Source organism: Sturnira hondurensis, unplaced genomic scaffold (assembly GCF_014824575.4).
Source record: "Sturnira hondurensis isolate 20B ecotype Veracruz unplaced genomic scaffold, ASM1482457v3 Scaffold0015509, whole genome shotgun sequence".
Lineage (NCBI taxonomy): Eukaryota > Metazoa > Chordata > Mammalia > Chiroptera > Phyllostomidae > Sturnira > Sturnira hondurensis.
The window spans coordinates 12,056,442-12,070,627 of NW_028088140.1; the positions used below are offsets into that span (position 1 = coordinate 12,056,442).

The following is a 14,186-nucleotide window of genomic DNA, read 5'->3' on the forward strand; positions in this document are numbered from 1 at the left end:
AATTCTGGACCCCCGTCATGGGCAGGTTGATGACCTCTCTCTATGCCATGGGCTAATTAGAATAAAAATGTAAACAGCACTGGCTGGTGTAGCTCAGTGGATTGAGCACGGGCCTGGGAACCAGAGGATCGCGGTTCGATTCCCAGTCAGGGCATATGCCTGGGTTGCAGGCCAGTTGCCGGCAGGGGACACACGATACATTGTGTGTCCTCAGCAGAGGCAACCATACATTGATATTTCTCTCCCTCTCTCCTTCCCTTCCTCTCTAAAGATAAATAAATAAAATATTTTTAAAAAATGTATTTTGTGCTACCAAGCAAATGTGTTCCTGTTTTTGCAAACTGAAGCTTTTTTTTCTTTTCAAAGAACCTGGGGAAATCTTACCATTTAAAAAAGCAGGGATCACCAACTGGGAAACACTAAATCTCAGTGGCTAACACAATGTCTTTGTGTTCCAAACTTTGGAATATGAATGCCTTTGTGGGTGGGGAAGGAAGAACCCCCTAGTTTTCCCAAATCCCTTCTGCCCTCCATTGCATTTCTCCGGGCTGCTTGGCACATTTATTTTGCTTGTCTGGTGTCCACAGGCTTTTATGTACAATATGTCACTCTGTTTAAAGAAAACTCAATATGGCTATTTTATATTATAATTATATTACATATATAATGGTCGTTTTACTACATGAATAATCACTCTGAACTATTTATAAATCTGGATTTGCACATACAGGGAGGGTTTTCTGAAAGTAGCTAGAATAATTTTTTTTCTAAATTCTGTAATTCCATCCCAGAAACCAGGTTTGGTTGAAAGTTACTGCCTCACCTTATTCTAGTTTTCTTGCTTTCTTGAAATCTATTAAAGCTGCCAACCATCTGATTCCAAAATTGGCAATTTCCATTTGGAAGGACGGTATAGTTGTTTCATTTTTATAAACCCCTGAGAAGTGCATATTGCCTTTACATTTTTATTCTAATTAGCCCATGGCATAGAGAGAGGTCATCAACCTGCCCATGACGGGGGTCCAGAATTTCCTGGATTTGCTCCATTCACTCTCTTCACACCAGGGAATTTGAAAAGAATAGCAGGCGCAGCAGGTCCGGATCCACAGATGTTCTAAATATCGACTGCTGGAGACTGTCCTTCAGCCATCACCAGTCAGGTACACCTGGGAAAATGGCAAATAATGGCTATGCCCAGATGGGCCCCTGTGGCACAGTGTGAAAGAGCGCAAGGTAATTCTCCCTGTAACTTACTGCTCATGTAGAAAGGACACCTGGTTTTTTATTTGGGGAGGGGGAACTAGTAACTCTAAGTTATGTGGGTCTCTATTTACTGTCTCTAGCTGTTGCCCCTATGTTTCAAACTGATCCTCAGACTGTGCAAGAGTCCTGGAACCCTCAGAGGGAGGGTGTGCCAAGCAACTTTGTAATGAAAACCAGGAGCAGAAAGAAGCCCAGTCCTCTCAGGCACAAGCTCATTGCCTTCCTTGAAGATGAGACCAGTCAAATCAAGCTGTCTCCCTCTTTTCATCTCTCCCTCGTCAGTGCTGAGGCACTCCCATTTCCTCTACCAGGACTAGTCACTGCCAGCAGTCCACAGGCCAGGTAGGTCTGTGGGTCTCACAGGTTCTGATTTGGGGGATTAAATAACTTCTGTGACTGCCTCAGGAAAAAGCATGATCACCAAACTCAGGCCTGGGCAGGATTAAGAGGCATTTGGTTCTCCACTGAGATTCTTTTGTTTCTTTTATGGTTCTGCCCGGCCTCTTTTCACAGTGTTCCCAGCATTCTTGCTAAATTGTTCCCATGGTCGCTGGCTTTCCCAACAAAGGCTGGAGGCAATGATGGGGCCATGCATGCCGCCTGCACTGCCCCCACAAGAGGCTCTGGGAAAACTAACAGAACACGCAGATGGCCCCTGTGAGCACCTCACATTCAGCAGCCGCTCAATAAATGTTAAATGTTCATCACTTAACAAATATTTGTTGTAGGCCTACTGAGCAGCTACCAACTCTGTAGGAGATCACAATAAATTAGTATGATGTCACTCTCCTAGGAGAGTCAGTGTCTGTGCTCTCCAGTACGATGGCAGCCACTGGACACATGTGGCTGTTTAAGTTTAAAGTCAAATATGTAGTTCCTTGGTAGCAGTGGCCTCACCTCAATAGCTACATGTGTCTGGTGGCTATTGATTTGGACAACACAGATTATAAACATTTCCATCATCACAAACAGTTTATAGATGGTGTTAGTTCACATTAGAAACCAGATAAGAGAACAAATCGTCACTCATTCCAAACCAAAAGCACCATTAGGAATCTATTGTTAAGTTTGTTATAATAGGAATAAGGACTATAAGAGAAGTAGCATGCAAAATACTATGGGCACTTGGATAAGAGCAACTAACTCTGGAAGCAATGGTCTAGGATAAACACCCCACCTATGAGCCAGGAAAATAAACATTTTGCATTCCAGTGACAACCTCACTAGGAAAAAGCAGACACTGTAATGAAGTTGGGAGCCATTTCCCATTATCAGAAAAAAATCAGTACTAATTTTGTAACTGCTACTCAGAGTAAAATTTGTTTTTAAGCATAAGCTTCTTAAATGAATAAATGACAAGATATTTTCTTTTCTAGTATTCTTTTTTTAAAAGATTTTATTTATTTATTTTTAAAGAGGGGGAGGGGAGGCAGAAAGAGAGGGAGAGAAACATCAATGTGTGGTTGCCTCTTGACTGCTCCCCACTGGGGACCTGGCCCACAACCCAGGCATGTGCCCTGACTGGGAATCAAACCAGCGACGCTTTGCTTCTCAGGCCAGCTCTCAATCCACTGAGCCACACCAGCCAGGGCTCTAGTATTTTTTTAATTAAAAAAAATTCTTTTCTTTTCATTGAATTTATTGGCATGACAATAGTTAACAATTTCTACAGGTTTCAGGCGCACGACTTTACACCACATCATCTATACACTGTATTGTTTGTTTGCCACCCCAAGTCAAGTCTCTGTCCATCATCATTTGTTCCTCCTACACTCTCTTCCACATCTGCCCATCCCCTGCAATCACATACTATTGCCCATGTCCATGAGTTTTCACTCTAATTCAAGTCAATAAATATAATTGAGCAACTACTAGATCTTACTCAAAGACGAGTATGAGAAATTTTTAGAATTCTGTACCAGTGAGAGATTACAAGATTTAGCAGAGTGATATGCTGTAATGAAGATACCAATTGTTGTCCTATTGTTATCCAAAGAATTATAATAAATAATTCCCAAGAAAGACTAATTAATTCCAAAGGAGGGTATGCTTCATAATGAGGGTGGTCTACGGACTTGCCCGAAAGAAAACAGGCAGGATTTCCACCAAGGGAGATGGAAGGGTGAGGCCCTTCTAAAAGGCAAATGTGCAGAGGCCTAAAAACACACAATACATTTTGAGAATGACAAAAACATCATATGACAATCAATTTCATGTCCAAAATTCAACTACAGAAAACAGAGAGAGAGAGAGAATCAAAGGCAAAATCCAAAGAACAGTAAAAGTCACTTTTACTTCACTTGATTCTGGGTGAAGTAAGACCTCTTCATAGAAGACCTTGAGGCCCCAACTAGGAGTCTGGGCTTCATCCTGCAATCTGCAGGAACCATGCAAGGCATTTGAATAGGAGAGAGGCATCACCAGATGTGTATTCAGGAAAACTGGCCAGAGTTTGCTGCCAATGATGATGAAGGAGTATAGAGAGTAGAGTCTAGAGGTTGGGAACCCAGCTGGGAAAGCTAAGCCAGTAGAAACACGATAAGGGGCAGAACCAGAATCCACTGTCAGCTGAGTGGAAAGGAGGGGAGGGGGTGTGGTCTGTGCATTCTGTAACCATGGGAATGGCAAATGCTGGCAGTGGGAACCAACGACCAGTAGAGGCCCTCAACCCACTTGGCTGGTCACCACTGAACTGAAATAAAGGATACTGGTCACATTATATCTGCATGTGGTCTTGGTGAGAGCTATTATTTCTGTGCTAATCTCTAAGGCTGCATTAGGCAGTTGGAACCGGTTTGACCTTCATGGGATCGGACCATCTTGCAAACACCTGCCATTGATCAGAAAGAGTCACCACTACTGAAAAAACAAACAGCTGGAGGAAGTACATACACTACCTAGGATGAGTCAGCAGAAATATCTTTATTAAATATAATAAAGATATAGAATTAATAGTAGAGATTATTATTAGTAACTTCTGCATTCCTGGCTATATATGTATTTGTACAAGAATTACTTCACCTTCGGACTTCCGCCAAGATGGAGGCATAGGTGGAAACACTGTGCCTTCTCCCACAACCAAGTTTGGATACAACAAAAGTTTTGGAGAACTAAGACACACCCAGAGACCAGAAAACCGAATTATACGGAAGTCCGACAGCTATGAACCGTTCAACGGGGACGGTAAGAGAGGCAGAGCCAGCAGCAGAGCAGGGTCAGGAAGGACAGACCTAGGAGCGCAGGCAGCCCGGACCTAGTCGGGGTGCGGGGCAGACTGACCAAGGTCGCACATTCGCGCGCAGTGAGACGGACCACGCAGGCCCCAGGGGGCGAACCCAGTGGTGGAGGGCTGACAGCGGTGGCACCCCCGCGTGTAGTGGAGCGGGGGGCGTGGCCCTGGTGACGGTGGTGGCTGCGGTGCTGGTGGGGGTTGCAGAGGCAGGCGCTAGAGGGAAGCCATTGTCCCTCTTTGACCCCGCCCCCACATACAACTCACAACCCAGCGACTGAGTTGCCCTGCTCTGGTGAAAACCTAGGGCTCCGTTCCTGCTACTTAACAGGCACAAACAGCCCAAAAGATGGTGCAAGAACTCAAAGTCCCAGAGCCAATAACTCTAAGCGACCAACAGATTGCCAGCCTCTCAGAAGCCCAATTTAAAACACTATTTATCAGGATGCTCACAGAATTGGTAGAGTACAGTCACAAATTAGAGGAACTTAGTCACAAATTAGAGGAACATATGAAGGCTAAACTAATTGAAATGAAGGGAGATGTCCAGGAAACCAATAGCGATGGAAAGGAAAATGGGACTCAAATCAAGGGAGTGGACCAGAAGGAAGAACGAAACATCCAACCAGAAAATAGTAAAGAAACAAGAATTCAAAAAAATGAGGAGAGGCTTAGGAACCTCCAGGACATCTTTAAACGTTCCAACATCCGGATTATAGGGGTACCAGAAGGGGGAAAGAAACAGCCACGAGTGGAAAATGTATTTGAACAAATAATAAAGGAGAACTTCCCCAGTCTGGCAAAGGAAATAGACTTCCAGGAAATCCAGGAAGCTCAGAGAGTGCCAAAGAAGTTGGACCCAAGAAGGAACACACCAAGGCACATCATAATTACATTAGCCAAGACTAAAATGAAGGAGAGAATCCTAGAAGCAGCAAGGGATAAGGGGACAGTCACCTACAAAGGAGTACCCATCAGACTGTCAGTGGATTTCTCAAAAGAGACCTTACAGGCAAGAAGGGGCTGGAAAGAAGTATTCCAAGTCATGAAATCCAAAGACCTACAGCCAAGATTGCTTTATCCAGCAAAACTTTCATTTAGAATGGAAGGACAGATAAAGTGCTTCTCAGATAAGGTCAAATTCAAGGAGTTCATCATCACCAAGCCCTTATTATATGAAATGCTAAAGGGACTTATATAAGAAAGAGATGATGAAAAATATGAACAGTGAAAGGACAGCAAACACACAGTTATTAACAACTACACCTAAAACAAAAGCAAGCCAAGAGGACAGCTAGATCAGGAGTGGAACCATAGAAATGAAGAACACATGGAGGGTTAGAAACAGGGGAGTGGGAGGAGGAGAAGGGGGGAGAAGGTACAGAAAATAGCATAGATGGTAGGTAGAAAATAGATAGGGGGGAGGGTGAGAATAGTAGGGGAAATATAGAATCTAAAGAAGTTGAGACACGTGGTTATAAACTAAGGGGGGAGAAGGGTGGGGGGGGGAGTGTGCGGGTGGAGGGGAATGAAGGGGGGAATAGAACAACTGTAATGGTATAATCAATAAACTATATTTAAAAAAAAAAGAATTACTTCACCTTCATCTGTTGTCTTCCCACTTTGAACCACCAAAGCTATTTGTGGCTGAGCTCACTCAACAGTCACTGAATTTCTCAGCCTCTCTTGCACTAAGACATGGTCCTATGAGTGAGTTCTTCCTAACGGAATCTTAGAAGAAATGATGCTTGCAACTTCCAGGCCTGGCCCATGAAAGCCTCCAAGAAGCAGTCGTTCATGCTCTCTCTCCGTCTTTCAGCCTGATGCCGGTCAGAATGGAAGTTTTCAGAGTGAGGGCTAAAGACAGAGTAGGACAGAAGGAGCCCAGGTCCCAGAATCACCACCTGGAGAATGGCCTGCAAATAAGGAACATGCATTTTGGTTTTTACATGGGCTGGTTTTAAAGCTAATTTACATTTGGGCATTTGTTTACTACTTAACTAGTACAAACTCTTATAATCCTTACTCTACTCTATGTAAGGCTCATCTGTATACTTAAAATAAAACTTTCAGACTGTAAACACAATCTATTTTTAGACTTATTTTTATTTGTAGTTGCTCAAGAAGTAGTTTCCAATTAAGACGATCAAAGGACTTCAATTGTGGGCAAATTGTTATCCTCATTAAAAATATATATATATACAGGGTCCAGCACAAATAGCGCCCCTCTTTTTATTACAAAATGATAAGCATGTAATGCTGTAACATAATAATATCAAACTCAAGCACACCACATAACATTTTAGGTGACGTGTTCAAATTAAAACTATAAATTGTTATACCCCTATTATTACCCTACCCACCACGTCAAGGTGTCCAGCCACTCAGTCACGTGAGGACAGAGTGAATGGAGAAACAGTGTCTGAATTCCCACTCTTTGAAGTCTCTGACATTTCCCCTGATAGAAAGACAGTAAGGCATAAATGCCTCCAGGTACTAAAAAAGAAAGCTCAATCCCGTATTAAGCTATTTATCTACAGCAAGATATAACTAGCAGTGCATCACATTCTACGAATGCAGTTCCAGCTCTTCGCAACTGTGTGATCTTAGAGAAGTCACATAACTTCTGTAAGCCCCTGATTTCTCTACTAACGAATGACAGGCTGAACCACACAAATTGCTAGTCTTTTGCACTTTAACATCTCTGGCATCTATTGATTAGTCAACCAATTCAATTAAACTGGCTTATTAAATTTATTGGGCAATTTATTCCTCTTTTAAAATAAAGTGTTTTTTAAATTTCCAACCTAAAAAAAACACAAACTAAGCTTTAGTTTTACATGACAAAAGTTAATCAAGATGTTTGGATAGTATTTAAAAAAGTCTTTTCTCCCCCTGGCTGGTATAGTTCAGTGGATTGAGAGCGGGCCTGCGAACCACATGATCGCGGTTCAATTCCCAGTCAAGGGTACATGCCTGGGTTGCAGGCCAGTTCCCAGTTCCTGGCAGGGGACGAATGAGAGGCAACCATACATTGATATTTCTCTCCCTCTCTCCTTCCCTTCTCCTCTAAAGATAAATAAATAAAATCTTTAAAAAGATAAAAAAGTATTTTCTCATGATAAGTAAAAAATGCTATCTCATTTTACACTGCATTTCTTGAATTATTAGTGAGGGCATACACTTTTAGACATTACTTAGTCGCATGTATTTCCTCATTCAGAGGTCATATAGTTTAAGCTTAGAACTCCTGCAGTGGGATCGCAGAAGGGGATATTATTGCCCGTGTCTTTCAGTCAGTGGCCAACTAAACCGGGCTAAAGTGTCTTGCCCAGAACTGTCACCAGCTGAACCGAAAGAACTATAGGACTCCTGGTTGGTTCAGCTCTGTGCCTCCCAAAGTATGCCTGCCTTTCATTAGGTGTTAAATTTGGTGGAATAAAGGTGGCTGCAAGCATAGCATGTGGGGTTCCATATTTATTCTCTTTCTGTGATGGCCACATCCAATTTTCTCAGTTAAGAAGTCAAAGGGGTTACACCACCCAGGACCTGGAAATCCAGCTGAGTTGTGTGATCCTCTTGCTACTTGTGCATGAACAAAGATTCTACAGAGCTGCCCTGAACAAACAATGCTGTTAATGATATGTGAGGCAGATAGGTCCTCAAACTCAACTGGCCAGGGAGACACTGGATTTGCCTGGTTAACTCCAGCGCAAAAATCTGTTTTCACCAAAGAAGCCCTGTAACTAGATATGTGCTGAAGTCACACAGACAGTGACATTCAAACCTAAAAATGCTCTGAAGTCACAGCACTGCCCTGACTTTACCCTCCGTGTCTCAGTGACAGTGCATGTGTGGTGATGCAAAAATTGGAAAAAAACGACTCTCACCTGCCATCTGGGTTCTATCAGCAAAACAGAACAACACTATTTGTTTCAAAAGTACTTACACATTTAGTTTTAAAAACAAATTTAAACAACTAACAAGAGGGTGGGGTTAGGGGCTGAGTAAGAAAGGTGAAGGGATTACAAACAATAAAATACATTAAATTAAAAATTGACAAGGAAATTTTAATGAGACTCATCTTCAAAAAAACTGCCCCATAGCCAGTTCCCCCCACTTCAAATGAAGGAAACATTCATAGGAGCCCTGTTGGATCTCAGCCACTGGAACAAGAATAAGGGAAGAGTGTTCCCAATCTTCTGCAAAAGGTCTTGATCCTATGGATGCCACTGTCTAGGATGAGTAATAGGCAAAGACAGCTGGATTGGAAGCTCCAGTACACCACAAGCATATGTGGGTGGATGGCATACAGTATCACCATGGTTTCCGTGTCTTCCTGGCTGCATAGGAGAAGCTTCATTTTTTCTACTCCTATCAGCACAGCTGCTGAACACAGAGAGCCCACTATGGGTGGCAGCCCAAAATGAAAGCAAAAACAGGAATGTGAAAATGCATCCAAATAACAATTTCCAGCTAAAAAATGACCAGACTCCTAGGAAAATTTTGGTGGTAAAATATATTCATGTTTCTACTGATAGAAACCACACACCCAACCCTAAAAGCCAATATCAACCAAAAAGTCAATGGAAAACAGCACAGCATTACACAGCAAGTATAATGTGACCTAACATGGTACGGTAGGGAACAGCATGGAATGGTATGCAGCAAATGATAAAATTACTGCATTTTTGCTTAAGAAAACATTCTCAAAGACTGAGGCAAATACAGGAATGCCTGTGTTTTCTATCCCAGCTCCTGCCCAGACCCAGGTTCCTTCCATGACAGATTCACCGATCTAGTCTTTTTAAAAAACTTCTTTTCCCTTTTCTCTCCCACTCCACACCCCACACCCATTACATATTAGCCAAACAAAAGTGACCAGAATTTAAGTCGAAATTTACTGAGTGCTGACTGCATACACCATACTGAAGGATGGGGAAGGGCAGAAGCCTGCAGGTGAAAAAGTAACAAGACAAATCCTCTCCTCACTGCCATTTCAGCAGTGAGAGCAGCCAGGTGAGAAGGTCCAGGGAAGGAGTGGTAATCACAGGCCAGAGTGGAAGGCAGGGCAGGGGTGGGGCCAGGTGCCCATCCCTATTACAGTCTGGGCAGCAGTTGCTGAAGAATCTCTCCCTGTGTGGTTAGCCTGTTGAATAAACAGAACTTGTGATCATTGTATACAGAGAGGCAAACTTTCCTTGACCCATTAAAACTCCTCTGTCTTAAACAAACAAACAAACAACATTTTTTAAAATCCTCACTGGAGGACATTTTTTCATGCTTTTACAGAGAGAGGAAGGAGGAGAGAGATAGAGAGACATCTATGTGAGAGAGAAACATCAGTTGGTTGCCTCCCATTCATTCCTGGACCAGGGATCAAACCCACAATGCAGGTAAGTGCCCTGGCCAAGAATCAAACCTGCAACTCTCTGGTTACAGGATTACACTCCAACCAACTGAGCCACACTGGCCAGGGCCAAACAACTTTTTTATTGAAAAAACCGTACACAGGGTAAAATGAACAAATCTTAAATATCCAGTTTTATTAATTTTTATATGCAGTGGTAGGCAAAAGTAGGTTTACAATTATGGGCACATGAAACACAGTTTTATGCTTATATTATTTATTATTATATAATAATATGATAATAAATAATATAAGCATAAACTGTATTTGTATTTATAAACATATAAGCATAAAAAATGTAAGCATAAACTCTATTTGTATCACAACTATAAACCCACTTTTGCCCACCCCTGTATGCACATACTCACAAAACCACCCCCGGATCAAGTACCATCTAACTACGAAGCAAACCCAAACTGAGGAGCTGCAGAGAAAGGCAGGAACAGAATTTCTAAATGCCCTGGGTCTCTAATATGCCTTCCAAAAGTTGTGTTATTGTTGTTGTTGATTATTTTATTTTGGTATTGAGAGAGTTTACTCTTTTGTGGGGGAGGGAGGAGGTCCGCTCAGGCTGGATCTGGGAAACATTCTCAGAGCAGGGCCTAGGCACTCACTGCTTCAGAACAGAATTTTCTAACATTTAAGAAATGTTTAAGAAAACATTAGGCTTCAACATACTCTTGCCATATATTTGCATCCTTATGTTTAGGAACAGGGTGTGAAGCAGTGTAACTTTAATATGTAATCTGGGTACTCTCTCTTGCATTAATACCACAAACCTAGGTCCCTCCAACGTTTTTCCTCTGTGAGCCATTTCTTTTCCAGGGAAGCGCAGCAATAGTCACAGCATTGTTATTAGGTCTCCCAGTCTCCCTCTTCCAGCATTGTCTTAGAATTTAAATGAACAGGATAAAATTGGTTTCTTTTAAAGAAGCAACCTTTAGCCAGTGTGCCACAAGCATTTTCAAAACATCAAATATCTGACTTTATTTAGTCAGGGGCACTGACCTTTTTCCCTTAGACTGTCAAATAAAAAATGACAACAGCCAACACAACCATAGCCATCTGGTGTGAATGAATCAAAATTTACCTATTTTTTGTCAGACCAGCAAAAAATGTATTTTTGGCATGCTGCAGAATTTTAGTAGTTTACGTGTGCTATGATATGAAAAAGGTTGAAAATTGCCATTTCAAAGAAAAACAAAAAACAACCAACCAAACAAACAAAAAAACCTGTTTGGGACATGATCCATGCATTGGAATTGAACAAGCAGCTCTCCCAAAGCCACATGTAACATAAGATGATAATGTTTATTAACCATCTGATTCTTGATGTTGGTCAAGGATTAAGAAATGCTCAGACTTCCAGCCAAGATGGAGGTGTAGGTGGACACACTGTGCTTCCTCACACAACCAAAATAAGGACAATAATTTAGAAATAAAATAACAACCAGAATTGACAGAAAATTGAACTGTATGGAAGTTGGACAACCAAGGAGTTAAAATAGACACATCCATCCAGACCGGTAGGCAGGGCGGAGTCAGACAACCAGGGGAGAGGGGCTGCAGCACAAAAAGGGGTGGCACCAGGTGCATAGGGCACCCCAGGTGCACAAAACGGCAGCGGGCGGACCCTGGGTGAGCAGGGTGACAATAAGCAGACCCAGCCAGGTGGCAATTGCGAAGCGAGGCACTGTGCGCAAGGTGGCTGGCTGACCAGGCGGTCCTACATTTGAGTGCAGATAACCGGGTGAAGCTGGGAAGCAAGACAGACCACGCAACCCAGAGTCCCAGCACAGGGAAATAAAGCCTCAGGGCACCGATTAAGGACACCTGTAGGGGTTGAGGTGCAGGGAGAGACTCCCAGCCTTACAGGAGAGTTTGCTAGAGACACCCACAGGGTCCTAGAACATACACAAGCCCACCCACACAGGAATCAGCACCAGAAAGGCCCAGTCTGCTTGGGGGAAGCGGTGGGAGGAATGAAATACGACAGAGCAAGCACCATTGTTCCCTCTCTGTCCCCGCCCCCACATACAGTGTCACAACCCAGCAACCGGGTTGTCCCACCCTGGTGAACACCTAAGGCTCTGCCCCTCACATGTAACAGGCACAAGACAAAAAAATGGCCCAAATGGATGAACAGATAAAAGCTTCACAGCAAATACAACTAAGTGACCAAGAGATAGCCAACCTATCAGATGCACACAGTTCAAAGCACTAGTAATCAGATAGATGCTCACAGAATCGGTTGAATTTGGTCACAAATTAGATGAAAAAATGAAGGCTACACTAAGTGAAATGAAGGAAAATACACAGGGAACCAAGAGTGATGGGAAGGAAACTGGGACTCAAATCAACAGTGTGGACCAGAAGGAAGAAAGAAACAACCAAACAGAAAAGAATAAAGTAAGCAAAAAAATGAGGAGAGGCTTAGGAACCTCCAGGACATCTTTAAACGTTCCAACATCCAAATTATAGGGGTACCAGAAGGGGGAAAGAAACAGCCATGAGTGGAAACTTACTTGAACAAATAATAAAAGAGAACTTCCCCAATCTGGCAAAGGAAATAGACTTCTAGGAAGTCCAGGAAGCTGAGAGAGTCCCAAAGACGTTGGACCCAAAGAGGAACACACCAAGGCACATCATAATTACATTAGCCAAGATTAAAATGAAAGAGAGAATTCTAGAAGCAACAAGAGATAAGGGGACAGTCACCTACAAAGGAGTACCCATCAGACTGTCAGCAGATTTCTCAAAAGAGACCTTGCAGGCAAGAAGGGGCTGAAAGAAGTATTCCAAGTCATGAAATGCAAGGACCTACATCCAAGATTGCTCTATCCAGCAAAGCTTTCATTTAGAATGGAAGGGCAGATAAAGAGCTTCTCAGATAAGGTCAAATTCAAGGAGTTCATCATCACCAAACCCTTACTATATAAAATGTTAAAGGGATTTTTATAAGAAAGAAGATGAAAAATATGAACAATGAAAGGACAGCAAACTCACAGTTACTAACGACTACACCTAGAACAAAAACAAAAGCAAACTAAGCAAACAATAGAACAGGAACAGAACCACAGAAATGGAGATCACATGAAGGGTTATCAACACGGGAGTGGGAGGGGCAGAGAGGGGGAAAAGGTACAGAGAACAAGTAGCATAGATGATAGGCAGAAAATAGACAGGGGAGGGCAAGAATAGTATGGGAAATGTAGAGGCTAAAGAACTAATGACACATGGACATGAATTAGAGGGGGAAAATGTGGGTGGGAGGAGGCATGCAGGGTGGAGGGGAATAAAGGGCAGGAAATGAGACAACTGTAATAGCATAATCAGTAAAATATATTTTTAAAAAAGAAATGCTGTCCTGGCTTGTGTAGCTCAGTGGATTGAGCACGGGCCTGTGAACTAAAGGATCAAGGTTAGATTCCCAGTCAGAGCACATGCCTGGGTGGCAGGCCAGTTTTCAGCAGGGAACCCACAAGAGGCAACCATACACTGATACTTCTCTCCTTCTCTCCTTCCCTTCCCCTCTAAAGATAAATAAATAAAATCTTTAAAAAAAAAGAAATGCTCAAATTTTAAGCACTTCCTATTTTATACCACAGAACACAGAAAAATATTAGTTAGCATACTGATTCATGTATTAGTCACAACTTTCTACCAGTTTATAGCACCTCACAGGGTGTTATATAATCTTTTATTTTAATAAATGAACATCACAATGCTCAGATTACACTGAACATCACAATGCTCAGCACATTAAGTTCAGCCTCAGGAAGCAGATGCACACTCCTACAGTGAAGCACTGCCACTGTAGGCATGCTGCTGATGAAACTGCAATGCAGGCTCTACCAGCTACGGTCATTTCTTTGCTTATATATTATTTTTAAGCCCTGCCGACATTTTTAAACTTAAAGACATGAAATCAGGAAAACAGAGAACTGAGATTCCATTTTGGAATGGACCCCAAAGTCTGTGTTTTCTGTGTGCCCACAGCCCCTGACAGGCCAGGTGACACACGTGCTCAGGCCATTTAACCCGTCTGCTGCTCCTCCCTTCCTGCAGCTATATCAATTACCAATCACGGAGCAGCATAAGTGATGGCACTTTTGTGTGCTTCTGCCCGTGTCTGGCCACCTTTCCCATCATGCCCGAGTTTTACTGAAACATCGAGTGCAATGGTGAGCCCAAGTGTGAGCGCTCAAAGAAGCTCTGCAGGTCATAGGGAAGATAGCGTTGCTCCCCCTTGACTGTTCCCATGACCCTGAGAAAGTCACTTCT

General features: G+C 42.6%; 1 protein-coding gene across 1 annotated transcript in view; it reads right to left on the reverse strand.

Annotated features, from left to right (window-relative positions):
* WNT5B (Wnt family member 5B) overlaps nt 1-14,186 on the reverse strand; it is a 148,393-nt gene that overhangs the window by 36,703 nt on the left and 97,504 nt on the right. The window lies entirely within an intron of this gene.